General features: G+C 39.7%; 1 non-coding gene across 1 annotated transcript; it reads left to right on the forward strand.

Annotated features, from left to right (window-relative positions):
* Positions 1-4,268: 4,268 nt before the first annotated feature.
* Positions 4,269-4,372, forward strand: LOC112713648 (small nucleolar RNA R71). The gene has a single exon (XR_003158618.1). It is a non-coding gene; the product is annotated as a small nucleolar RNA R71 (small nucleolar RNA).
* The last annotated feature ends 8,014 nt before the right edge of the window (positions 4,373-12,386 follow it).

The raw sequence follows: 12,386 nt of genomic DNA on the forward strand, positions 1-12,386 counted from the left end.
TTACGTCGTCATTCTTCGAATAAAGTATGGACTATTATATATTGTTGGAAAGCCCTGGATGTCTACTTTCCAACGCCGTTAAGAGTGCGCCAATTGGAGTTCTGTAGCTCCAGAAAATCCATTTCGAGTGTAGGGAGGTCAGATTCCAACAGCATCAGCAGTCCTTTTGTCAGCCTTCTTCAGAGTTTTGCTCAAATCCCTCAATTTCAGCCAGAATTTACCTGAAATCACAGAAAAACACACAATCTCATAGTAAAGTCCAGAAATGTGAATTTAACATAAAAACTAGTGAAAACATCCCTAAAAGTAGCTTAAACTTACTAAAAACTATATAAAAACAATGCCAAAAAGCGTATAAATTATCCGCTCATCACAACACCAAACTTAAATTGTTGCTTGTCCCTAAGCAACTGAAAATCAAATAGGATAAAAGAAGAGAATATACTATAAATTCCAGAATATCAATGAATATTAATTTAATTAGATGAGCGGGACTTGTAGCTTTTTGCTTCTGAATAGTTTTGGCATCTCACTTTTTCCTTTGAAGTTCAGAGTGATTGGCGTCTCTGGGAACTCCGAATTTCGGATAGTGTTATTGACTTTCCTAGTTAAGCATGTTGATTCTTGAACACAGCTACTTATGAGTCTTGGCCGTGGCCCTAAGCACTTTGTTTTCCAGTATTACCACCGGATACATAAATGCCACAGACACATGACTGGGTGAACCTTTTCAGATTGTGACTCAGCTTTGCTAGAGTCCCCAGTTAGTGGTGTCCAGAGCTCTTAAGCACACTCTTTTGCCTTGGATCACGACTTTAACCACTTAGTCTCAAGCTTTTCACTTGGACCTTCATGACACAAGCACATGGTTAGGGACAGCTTGATTTAGCCGCTTAGGCCTGGATTTTATTTCCTTGGGCCCTCCTATCCATTGATGCTCAAAGCCTTGGATCCTTTTTACCCTTGCCTTTTAGTTTTAAGGGCTATTGGCTTTTTCTACTGCTCCTTCTTTTTCTTTCTATTTTTTTTTTTCGCCACCCTTTTTTTTTTCGCAAGCTTCCTTTTTCACTGCTTTTTCTTGCTTCAAGAATCAATTTCATGATTTTTCAGATCATCAATAACATTTCTCTTTGTTCATCATTCTTTCAAGAGCCAACAATTTTAACACTCACAAACAACAAGATCAAAAATATGCACTGTTCAAGCATTCATTCAGAAAACAAAAAGTATTGCCACCACATCAATATAATTAAATTAAATTCAAGGATAAATTTGAAATTCATGTACTTCTTGTTCTTTTGAATTAAAACATTTTTCATTTAAGAGAGGTGAAGGATTAATGGATTTTATTCATAGCTTTAAGGCATGGTTACATACTAATGATCATGAAGTAGAGACACAAAACATAGATAAACACAACATTAAAAATCGAAAACAGAAAGAAATAAAGAACAAGGAATGAATCCACCTGAGTGAGGGTGGCGCCTTCTTGAAGGTTCAATGGTGCTTTTTGAGCTCCTCTATGTCTCTTCCTTGCTTCTGTTGAATGATTCCTAGTAATTTTGGTGTTTCTACCCTTAGTTGCTTCCAATATTTGTGTGGAGGATAACTTATTCCCTGAGGTATCTTAGGGATCTCTTGATTTGCAGCCACATGTTCTACCACTGAGCTATGATGGCTTATAGTCTTTCCATCTCCCAAGACTCAGAGGTGGAAGCTTTTGTCTTCCCTTTGAGGTTTCTCTGGCCTTAGGTGCCATTAATGGTAATGGAAAAGCAAAAAAGCTATGCTTTTACCACACCAAACTTAAAATATTGCTCGCCCTCGAGCAAGAGAAGAAAGAAGAGAAGAAGAAGAAGATGGAGGTGAGTGAGGGGAGATGGATTCGGCTATATGGGTGGGATTGGGTGGGAAAGAGAAGTTGAATTGTAAAGGTAGGTGGGGTGTATGGGGAAGAGTGGATAGATGTAGGTGGTGAATGAAAAATAGAAGGAATGACCATGAATGGAAAGAGAGAGGGCGAGGTAGGTGGGGATCCTGTGGGGTCCACAGATCCTGAGGTGAAAAGAAATACCATTCCTTCACCATACAGGCATGTAAATTGCCTCCATGCATCATTCTGGCGTTCAAACGCCCATTGGTGCATGTTCTGGGCGTTCAACACCCATGTAATGCATGTTTCTGGCGTTGAACGCCAGTTTCATGCTTGTTTCTGGCGTTCAGCGCCAGTTTGTCCTCTGTGTGCACATTCCTGGCGTTAAACGCCAGGATGTTGCTTGTTTCTGGCGTTCAGCGCCAGAATGGTGCTCTGTTCTGGCGTTGAACGCCAGCCAGATGCATCTTACTGGCGTTGAACGCCAGTCTGCGCTACCTCCAGGGTGAAAATTTTTTCTTCTATTTTTGACTCTGTTTTTAATTTTTTTGATTTTTTCGTGACTTCTCATGATCATGTACCTAATTAAACACAAAAATAACAAAGAAACAAAATAAAATAAAATTAGATAAATAAAATTGGGTTGCCTCCCAACAAGTGCTTCTTTAATGTCAATAGCTTGACAGTGGCTCTCATGGAGCCTCAAGGTGATCAGGTCAATGTTGTATAGTTGTCCACACCAAACTTAGAGTTTGGATATGGGATCTTAACACCAAACTTAGAGTTTGGTTGTGGCCTCACAACACCAAACTTAGAGTTTGACTGTGTGGGATCTTCTTGACTCTGAACTGAGAGAAGCTCTTCATGCTTACTCTCTTTTGTCACAGAGGGATGGCCATGTGCCTTAAACACAAGGTAGTCCCCATTCAATTGAAGGGCTAATTCTCCTCTGTTGACATCTATCACAGCTCCTGCTGTGGCTAGGAAAGGTCTTCCTAGGATGATGCATTCGTCATCTTCCTTCCTAGTGTCTAGGATTATGAAATCAGCAGGGATGTAAAGGCCTTCAACCTTTACTAACACGTCCTCTACTGTCCCATAAGCTTGTCTCATTGACTTGTCTGCTAATTGTAATGAGAACAAGGCAGGTTGTACCTCAATGATCCCTAGCTTCTCCATTACAGAGAGTGGCATAAGATCTATCCCTGACCCTAGATCATATAGAGCTTTTTCAAAGCTCATGGTGCCAATGGTACAAGGTATTAAGAACTTGCCAGGATCTTGTTTCTTTTGAGGTAGAGTTTTCTGAATCCAAGTATCTAGTTCACTAATAAGCAAGGGAGGTTCATTTTCCCAAGTCTCATTACCAAACAACTTGGCATTCAGCTTCATGATAGCTCCTAAATATTGAGCAACTTGCTCTCCAGTCACATCTTCATCCTCTTCAGAGGATGAATAGTCTTCAGAGCTCATGAATGGCAGAAGAAGATTTAATGGAATCTCTATGGTCTCTAGATGAGCCTCAGATTCCTTTGGATCCTTAATAGGAAACTCCTTCTTGCTTGAAGGACATCCCAGGAGGTCTTCCTCACTGGGATTTTCGTCCTCCTCCTCCCTAGTGCATTCGGCCACTTTGACTAAATCAATGGCCTTGCACTCTCCTTTTGGATTCTCTTCTGTATTACTTGGAAGAATACTAGGAGGAGTTTCAATGACTTTCTTACTCAGCTGGCCCACTTGTGCCTCCAAATTTCTAATGGAGGATCTTGTTTCATTCATGAAACTGAAAGTGACTTTTGACAGATCAGAGACAATATTGGCTAAATTAGAAGTGTTTTGTTCTGAATTCTCTGTCTGTTGCTGAGAAGGTGATGGATATGGCTTGCTATTGCCCAGCCTATTGCGTCCACCATTGTTAAAGCCTTTTTGAGGCTTTTGTTGATCTTTCCAGGAGAAATTTGGGTGATTTCTCCATGATGGGTTATAGGTGTTTCCATAAGGTTCACCCATGTAATTAACCTCTGCTATGGCAGGGTTTTCAGAATCATAAGCTTCTTCAGAAGCTACCTCTCTAGTACTGTTGGATGCATGTTGCAATCCATTCAGATTTTGAGAGATCATGTTGACCTGTTGAGTCAACACTTTGTTCTGAGCCAATATGGCATTCAGGGCATCAATTTCAAGAACTCCTTTCTTCTGAGGTATTCCATTATTTACAGAATTCCTCTCAAAGGTATACATGAATTGGTTGTTTGCAACCATGTCAATGAGTTCTTGAGCCTCTTCAGGCGTTTTCTTCAGGTAAATAGATCCACCTACAGAATGGTCCAATGACATTTTTGAAAATTCAGAGAGACCATAATAGAATATATCTAATAAGGTCCATTCTGAAAACATGTCAGATGGACATCTTTTGGTCAACTGCTTATATCTTTCCCAAGCTTCATAGAGGGATTCACCATCTTTTTGTTTGAAGGTTTGAACATTCACTCTCAGCTTGCTCAGCTTTTGAGGAGGAAAGAATTTATCCAAGAAGGCAGTGACCAGCTTATCCCATGAGTCCAGGCTATCCTTAGGTTGTGAATCCAACCATATTCTAGCTCTGTCTCTTACAGCAAAAGGGAAAAGCATGAGTCTGTAGACTTCAGGATCAACTCCATTCGTCTTTACAGTCTCACAGATCTGCAAGAACTCAGTTAAGAACTGATAAGGATCTTCAGATGGAAGTCCATAAAACTTGCAGTTTTGTTGCATTAATGCAACTAATTGAGGCTTAAGCTCAAAGTTATTGGCTCCAATGGCAAGAATGGAGATGCTTCTTCCATCAAACTTGGATATTGGCTTTGTGAAGTCACCAAGCATTCTCCTTGCATTATTATTATTATTATTTTCGGCTGCCATGTCCTTCTCTTGTTCGAAAATTTCTGAAAGGTTGTTTCTGGATTGTTGTAATTTAGCTTCTCTTAATTTTCTCTTCAGAGTCCTTTCAGGTTCTGGATCAACTTCAACAAGAGTGCCTTTTTCCCTGTTCCTGCTCATATGAAAGAGAAGAAAACAAGAAAAGGAAGAGGAATCCTCTATGTCACAGTATAGAGATTCCTTTATGTTAGTAGAAAAAGAAAGGGGTAGAAGAATCCAAATACAAGGGATATAAGAAGTTCGGATTCTTAGATGAAGAGAGGTGAAGAGAAGTGTTAGTAATTAATTAATTAAATAGAATAAGAGAAGAGAAGAGAATTTTCGAAAATAATTTTTTTGAAAAAGAGGTTAGTGATTTTCGAAAATCAAAGACAAAATATAATTAAAATTAAAATTTAAAACAAAAAGAATTTTTGAAAAAGAGAGGGAGGTATTTTCGAAAATTAGAGAGGGAAAAGTAGTTAGGTAGTTTTGAAAAAGATAAGAAACAAACAAAAAGTTAGTTAGTTGATTGAAAAAGATTTGAAATCAAATTTTGAAAAAGATAAGAAGATAAGAAGTTAGATAAGATATTTTGAAATCAAATTTTTGAAAAAGATAAAATTTTTGAAAAAGATAAGATAAAAGATAAAAAGATAAGATAAAAATTTTAATGAAAAGATATTTTGAAAAAGATTTAATTTTTAAAAAGACTTAACCAACAAGAAACTACAAGATAAGATTCTAGAATTTAAAGATTGAACCTTTCTTAACAAGAAAGTAACAAACTTCAAATTTTTGAACCAATCACATTAATTGTTAGCATATTTTCGAAAATTTGATATAAAGATAAAAAAAAGATTTTTGAAAGTATTTTGAAAAATAATTTTGAAATTTTCGAAAATGATAAGAAAATGAAAAAGATATGATTTTTTGAAAAAGATTTTGAAAAGATAAGATTTTTAAAATTGAAATTTTGTCTTGACTTGTAAGAAACAGCTAATTTTTGAAAATTTTTGACCAAGGCAATCCCAAAATTTCGAAATTTTGGAGGGAAATAAGGAAAAGATATTTTTTGATTTTTAAATTTTTTAAAGAAAAACACAAAAATGACCCAAAACATGAAAATTTTGGATCAAGACACAAGATGCATGCAAGAATGCTATGAATGTCAAGATGAACACCAAGAACACTTTGAAGATCATGATGAACATCAAGAACATAATTTTGAAAAATTTTTGATGCAAATAAAACATGCAAGACACCAAACTTAGAAATCTTTAATGCATGGAAAATATGAATGCAAAAGTGCACATGAAAAACAACAAACAACACAAAACAAGAAATCATCAAGATCAAACAAGAAGATTTGTTAAGAACAACTTGAAGATCATGAAGAACACTATGAATGCATGAGATTTTCGAAAAATGCAAGAAAAATTTTAAAAGCATGCAATTGACACCAAACTTAAAAATTAACACAAGACTCAAACAAGAACACAAAATATTTTTGATTTTTATGATTTTCTAATTTTTTTGTATTTTTATTATTTTTTTTCGAAAATATTTTTGGAAAAAAACGAAAAATAAAAGAAAAATTTTGAAAAAGATTTTTGAAAAGAAAATTACCTAATCTGAGCAACAAGATGAACCGTCAGTTGTCCATACTCGAACAATCCCCGGCAACGGCGCCAAAAACTTGGTGGACAAAATTGTGATTTATACTTTCACACAAATCGAATAATTACACTCCTTGTGCTCATATGGAATTTAGAAATTGGCACGAGTTGTCACAACTCCGTTCAACTAACCAGCAAGTGTACTGGGTCGTCCAAGTAATAAACCTTACGTGAGTAAGGGTCGATCCCACAGAGATTGTTGGTATGAAGCAAGCTATGGTCACCTTGCAAATCTCAGTTAGGCAGATCAAAATGGTTTATGGGTTTTCGAAAATAAAAATAAGAAAATAGATTATAAAAAGGATAGAGGACTTATGTAGATTCATTGGTGGGAATTTCAGATAAGCGAATGGATGTGCTGCATGGCTCAAGGACGCCTGCTCTCCTACTGCTTCTACTCAATCCTTCTTACTCCTTTCCATGGCAAGCTTTGTATAGGGGTTCACCATCAGCGGTGGCTACTTTCAATCCTCTCGGGAAAATGATCCTATGCGGCTGTCACTCGCACGGCTAATCGTCTGGAGGCATCACCCATGGTTGATGGCTACATCCCATCCTCGCAGTGAAAACTAATGCTCACGCACTCTGTCACAGTACGGCTAATCACTGGTTGGTTCCCGCTCCTACTGGAATAGAATCCCTTGATTCTTTTGCGTCTGTCACTAACGCCCAGCACTTGCAAGTTTGAAGCACGTCACAGTCATTCATTACCGGAATCCTACTCGGAATACCACAAACAAGGTTAGACTTTCCGGATTCCCAGGATCCTACTCGGAATACCACAGACAAGGTGAGACTTTCCGGATCCTCATAAATGCCGCCATCTATCTAGCTTATACCACGAAGATTCTGTTGAGGAATCTAAGAGATACGCATTCAAGCTCTGTTGCATGTAGAACGGAAGTGGTTGTCAATCACGTACATTCATAAGTGAGAATGATAATGAGGGTAATCTGACTCATCACATTCATCATGTTCTTGGGTACGAATGAATATCTTGGAATAAGAATAAGAGAGATTTGAATAAAAGAAAATAGAATTTCATTAATACTTGAGGTACAGCAGAGCTCCACACCCTTAATCTATGGTGTGCAGAAACTCCACCGTTGAAAATACATAAGCAAGGAGTTCAGGCATGGCCGAATGGCCAGCCCTCTCTAACGTGATCACAGGATTCAAAATACAATCCAGGATGTCTAATACAATAGATAAATGTCCTATATATACTAGACTAGCTACTAGGGTTTACATGAGTAAGTAATTGATGCATAAATCCACTTCCGGGGCCCACTTGGTGTATGCTTGGGCTGAGCTTGATTAATTCACGAGCTGAGGCATCTCTTGGAGTTGAACTCTGAGTTATGACGTGTTTTGGGCGTTCAACTCCGGATAATGACGTTTTTCTGGCGTTTAACTCCAGACAGCAGCGTGAACTTGGCGTTTAACACCAAGTTACGTCGTCTATCCTCGCGCAAAGTATGGACTATTATATATTGCTGGAAAGCCCTGGATGTCTACTTTCCAACGCCGTTGAGAGCGCGCCAAATGGAGTTCTGCAGCTCCAGAAAATCCATTTCGAGTGCAGGGAGGTCAGATTCCAACAGCATCAGCAGTCCTTTTGTCAGCCTTCTTCAGAGTTTTGCTCAAATCCCTCAATTTCAGTCAGAATTTACCTGAAATCACAGAAAAACACACAAACTCATAGTAAAGTCCAGAAATGTGAATTTTATCATAAAAACTAGTGAAAACATCCCTAAAAGTAGCTCAAACTTACTAAAAACTATATAAAAACAATGCCAAAAAGTGTATAAATTATCCGCTCATCAAAACTCAACCTCTCGGTTAGGTGGAAACTCATCAATATCATCGGGAAACACTTCCGGAAACTCACACACAATCGGAATCTGTTCCAACCTTTGATCATCACCCGAAACGCCCGCGGTTAACAACATGATACCCTGACATTCGGTTCCAGAACAGTCTACCATCATCGAATTCAAGTAATAATTATTCACCACGACCGGCCCTTCCGTATCTCCCGGCATAAAGTACACCGACTTTGTAGAACAATCTAGCAGAACATGGTTCTTAGATAACCAGTCCAATCCCAAGATAAGATCAAGACCAATCATCGGTAAGCAGATTAAATTATGAACAAAATCATGCTGCTTGAATCTAAAGGAAACTTCTGGGCATCCTAGCCTAGTTACCATGGCTTCATGGGTAGCATTATACACTCTTAGATCATAACCTAAAGTTACAACCTTCAGTCCTAACTCATGGGCTTTCTCAAATGCAATGAATGAATGTGATGCTCCCGAATCAAATAAAGCATTTAAAGTTTGACCAGCCATTTCACAGTTACCTCTAATGAGTGTCTCAGATCCCTCAGCTCCTACAGCTGAAGTGGTGAACACCAGACCAGTCTGTTGTGCTTTCCCAGCACCTTGTTTCTGCCTCTCAGGACAATTTGCGGCTTTATGCCCCGCCTTTCCACAAGTGTAGCATAAACCCCATCCGGCCTTGCATGGTGCTCCCGGATGGTGACTCGCACATCTAGTACAAGCTTGATCATTCTGAGGCTGCTTCCCAAACTTCTTCCCTTGGGAGTTGTTGTTGTTGTTGGGCCTCCTAAAAGAGCTTCCCCTCTTGAAAGACGGACCTCTAGGTGCAAAGCTCTTCCCTCGATTCTGTGGGAATGATCCCTTTTGACTCCCTTTCTCAGCGGTTGCCCTCTTCACACACTCTTCAGCAACCCTACACTTGTTTACCAACTCGGAGAAAGTCCTAATCTCCATTGGTCCCACTGAACTAAAAATATCACTCCGGAGTCCTCCTTCATACTTAACACACTTCCATTCCTCATATTCCACCGGAGTACCTTGGCACATACGAGAGAACCTGAACAGCTCCTCAAACTTGTCAGTATACTCTGATATGGACATAGTACCCCTGTTTCAGCTGTAACAATTCAAGTTCCTTAGCCGTCCTAGCAGAAGTCGGAAAGTACTTCTTATAGAACTCCTCTTGGAAGACATTCCAAGTGATATAGTCATCACCCTGCTGCAGAAGACGTCGGATACCTTGCCACCAATGTGACGCTTCACCGACAAGTATATAGGTAGCAAATTCGACACGCCGTCCTTCAGGCACCACTTGCGCTTGCAGCGCTCGCTCTATAGCTTGAAACCATGTATCAGCCTCAGTCGGGCTAGCAGTTCCCTTGAACTTAGGTGGATTAACCTTCAAAAAGTTTGCCAGTGTCATCGGGCCCTGAACTCCACCTCCATCATTACCATGGTTGTTCATCTGTTGACCAAGAGCCTCAGCAGTGGCTTGCATAGCAGCAGCCATGTTCTCCAACGCAGTCATAAAGTTCACCGGGTCATTAGGGTTATTCTCCGACGCGCGAGCATTCGTACGACCTCTCGCACTACCTCGACCGCGTCCACGAGGCGCCATCTGGTTCCTATACACACCAAACAATCGATATTAAGTTGATCAGTCTCAATATCGGAAGTCTAGTGCTTCAAAGTCCCAAATGCATGCTCATGAACGTTTATGCCAATTATATCAAGCAGATATACTAATAGCACATAACACACACACAGAGAATGCACAGAAGCATAATCAGTCCATCCCTCAGGCTCTACAGGAACGAACTGCTCTGATACCATAATGTAACACCCTACCATACAGAGTCTTATGCTTAAGTCATAATTCAGAGATGGCAAGGTATTACGACCTCTAAAATAAAAATTTAGTACGTATAATAGTATGAATGATTGATTATAACTAGGATCCTTTGTAGAAAAAGGGGTAAACAAAAAAAATCGCAACTCAAAAGCGCAACACTCCGATCGATAGCGTAACGAACAAGGATAACCAACGCGTGATTATATATATACAAAGGAGTGTCAAAAACAGGAATATCAAGACTCAAAATCCGGCTGCGAAGATAACCGGTCCGAGCATAGCAATAAATACATGTGATAAAATAAGGAAAACCCCAAAGGAAACCCAAAGGGACACAAATACATAAAACCTATTCTCCAAAATCTCCCATAAGAGGAGTCATCACAGTTTATATTATTTAATGGAGATAAAAGTATCTAAGCAAAACATATAAACCAAAACATAGCCCCGAGAATAAAGGATCTTCGCAATTATAGAAGTCTCCAGCATGTCTCAGCGGGAAACCTCACGTCCTGCATCTGAAAACCACAAAATCCGCATGGGTGAGAACCAAAGGTCCCCAGCATGGTAACAGCTTCCACATATATAATACATAATAATGGAGGAAAGCCAAAGGCAATCCTAGAACTTCCTCCAGATAATATCAAAGCTTATAAACAAGCTAAACCATAAAGGGCATCTGACTAAGGATACTTCAGTCTAACTAATACTTCCCTTTCCAATTCCTTCAAACCTCCCAACCACCAGCAGAAGTATAATGTAGCAAACAATAGTTATATCAAGCAAGAAATATACAATTAGGAACAAGTAAGGCATTTAGACAATTAGCAAGTAATATGCAGTCAAATAGGCAATCTCAAACAATTCATATAGTATGCATATGATGAATGCCTGTCCCTAGTGGCTGATGATATCATCTGTTGGTTATAGAGCCAACCCGACAAGTCCTGGTAGCTAACCATTAGACTATCCCTCTGTCACGCATCCCCAACTCGAGTTATACTCGTCATAAACTTGATCATAATCATGATCTATATCCATCACCTTCACTGGTGAATATTTACGGGGGCGAGCTCATCCGGGTCTTTCACAGTGCCCGGCCACACTTATGACATAGGGTCAAAAGAGTATCAAGTCTCAACTTGGAGCACGTGGTGGCTAGCCACTGCTACTACCCAGGGAAACTCGTATCTCCGATAGTGGAAGTGCAAATCACAATTATCAATAATTCAGCATAAACATGCATGAATTCTCATCCATGGATCAACATCCATATCAGCCATCCGGCTCACGGTTCCGTCCAGAACCAGCCAATATTCATATCATACACAGCCATTCCGGCTCACGGTTAAATCCAAAACCAGCCAATTCATAAACAATTACGGCCCTTCGGCCAATGGCATAACAAGCACTTCCACCACCATCCTCCACATCTCACATAATCATCAATGATCCTCATTGATTATTCATTTTCCCTTGCTTCACTCGCAAGTTACCTCATTCACTAGCCCCTTTTTAATAGCTAGGCATGTCACAATGTTTTAAGACATAAATGGTGAGATCGGAGGCTTAGAAGTATGAAATTTGGCTTTTAAAACTCAAAAATCAACTTTGGGATGAAAACAGGTCCACGCGTACGCGCACTCCACGCGCACGCGTGGATGGCCTTAAAACTTCATCGACGCGCAAGCGTCATTGCACGCTAACGCGTGGATTAAAAATTTGCCCATCGACGCGTACGCATCAACCGCGCGTACGCGTGGGTGTTCTCGTGCCCCAAGCACAACACTGGCACAGTTTTGGCATAACTCTCTGGAAAATGGCTGGGCATTGGGTGCAGCACCATCGGCGCGCCCGCGCACATCACGCACACGCGTGGATGGCATTTTCGGGAAGAACGGCGTGCACGCGCCAAGTGCGCCCACGCGCAAGGGGTCATTCTGCTAAAAATTTTCTAAGTTTAAAGCTGCAGAATTCACCAATTTAAACCCGAATCTTCCAACGGACATAACTTCCTCATTTTAAATCATTTTTCACCCGTTCTTCGAACGGCATGGACATCCCGGATCCAATTTCATTTCTAAACAGATTTGGCACAAAACAGAGATTCGTAGTCCAAGTTATGTCCCGTCAAAGTATGCCCAAAAACCATGTTTTTCATAAAAACCACAAAGTGCCATTTTCAAACATGTCATTTTCAACTCTTTTCAAAACCAATCAAAACATGCCATTTTCATCCC

Source organism: Arachis hypogaea, chromosome 9, assembly GCF_003086295.3.
Source record: "Arachis hypogaea cultivar Tifrunner chromosome 9, arahy.Tifrunner.gnm2.J5K5, whole genome shotgun sequence".
In the NCBI taxonomy this organism is placed as follows: domain Eukaryota; kingdom Viridiplantae; phylum Streptophyta; class Magnoliopsida; order Fabales; family Fabaceae; genus Arachis; species Arachis hypogaea.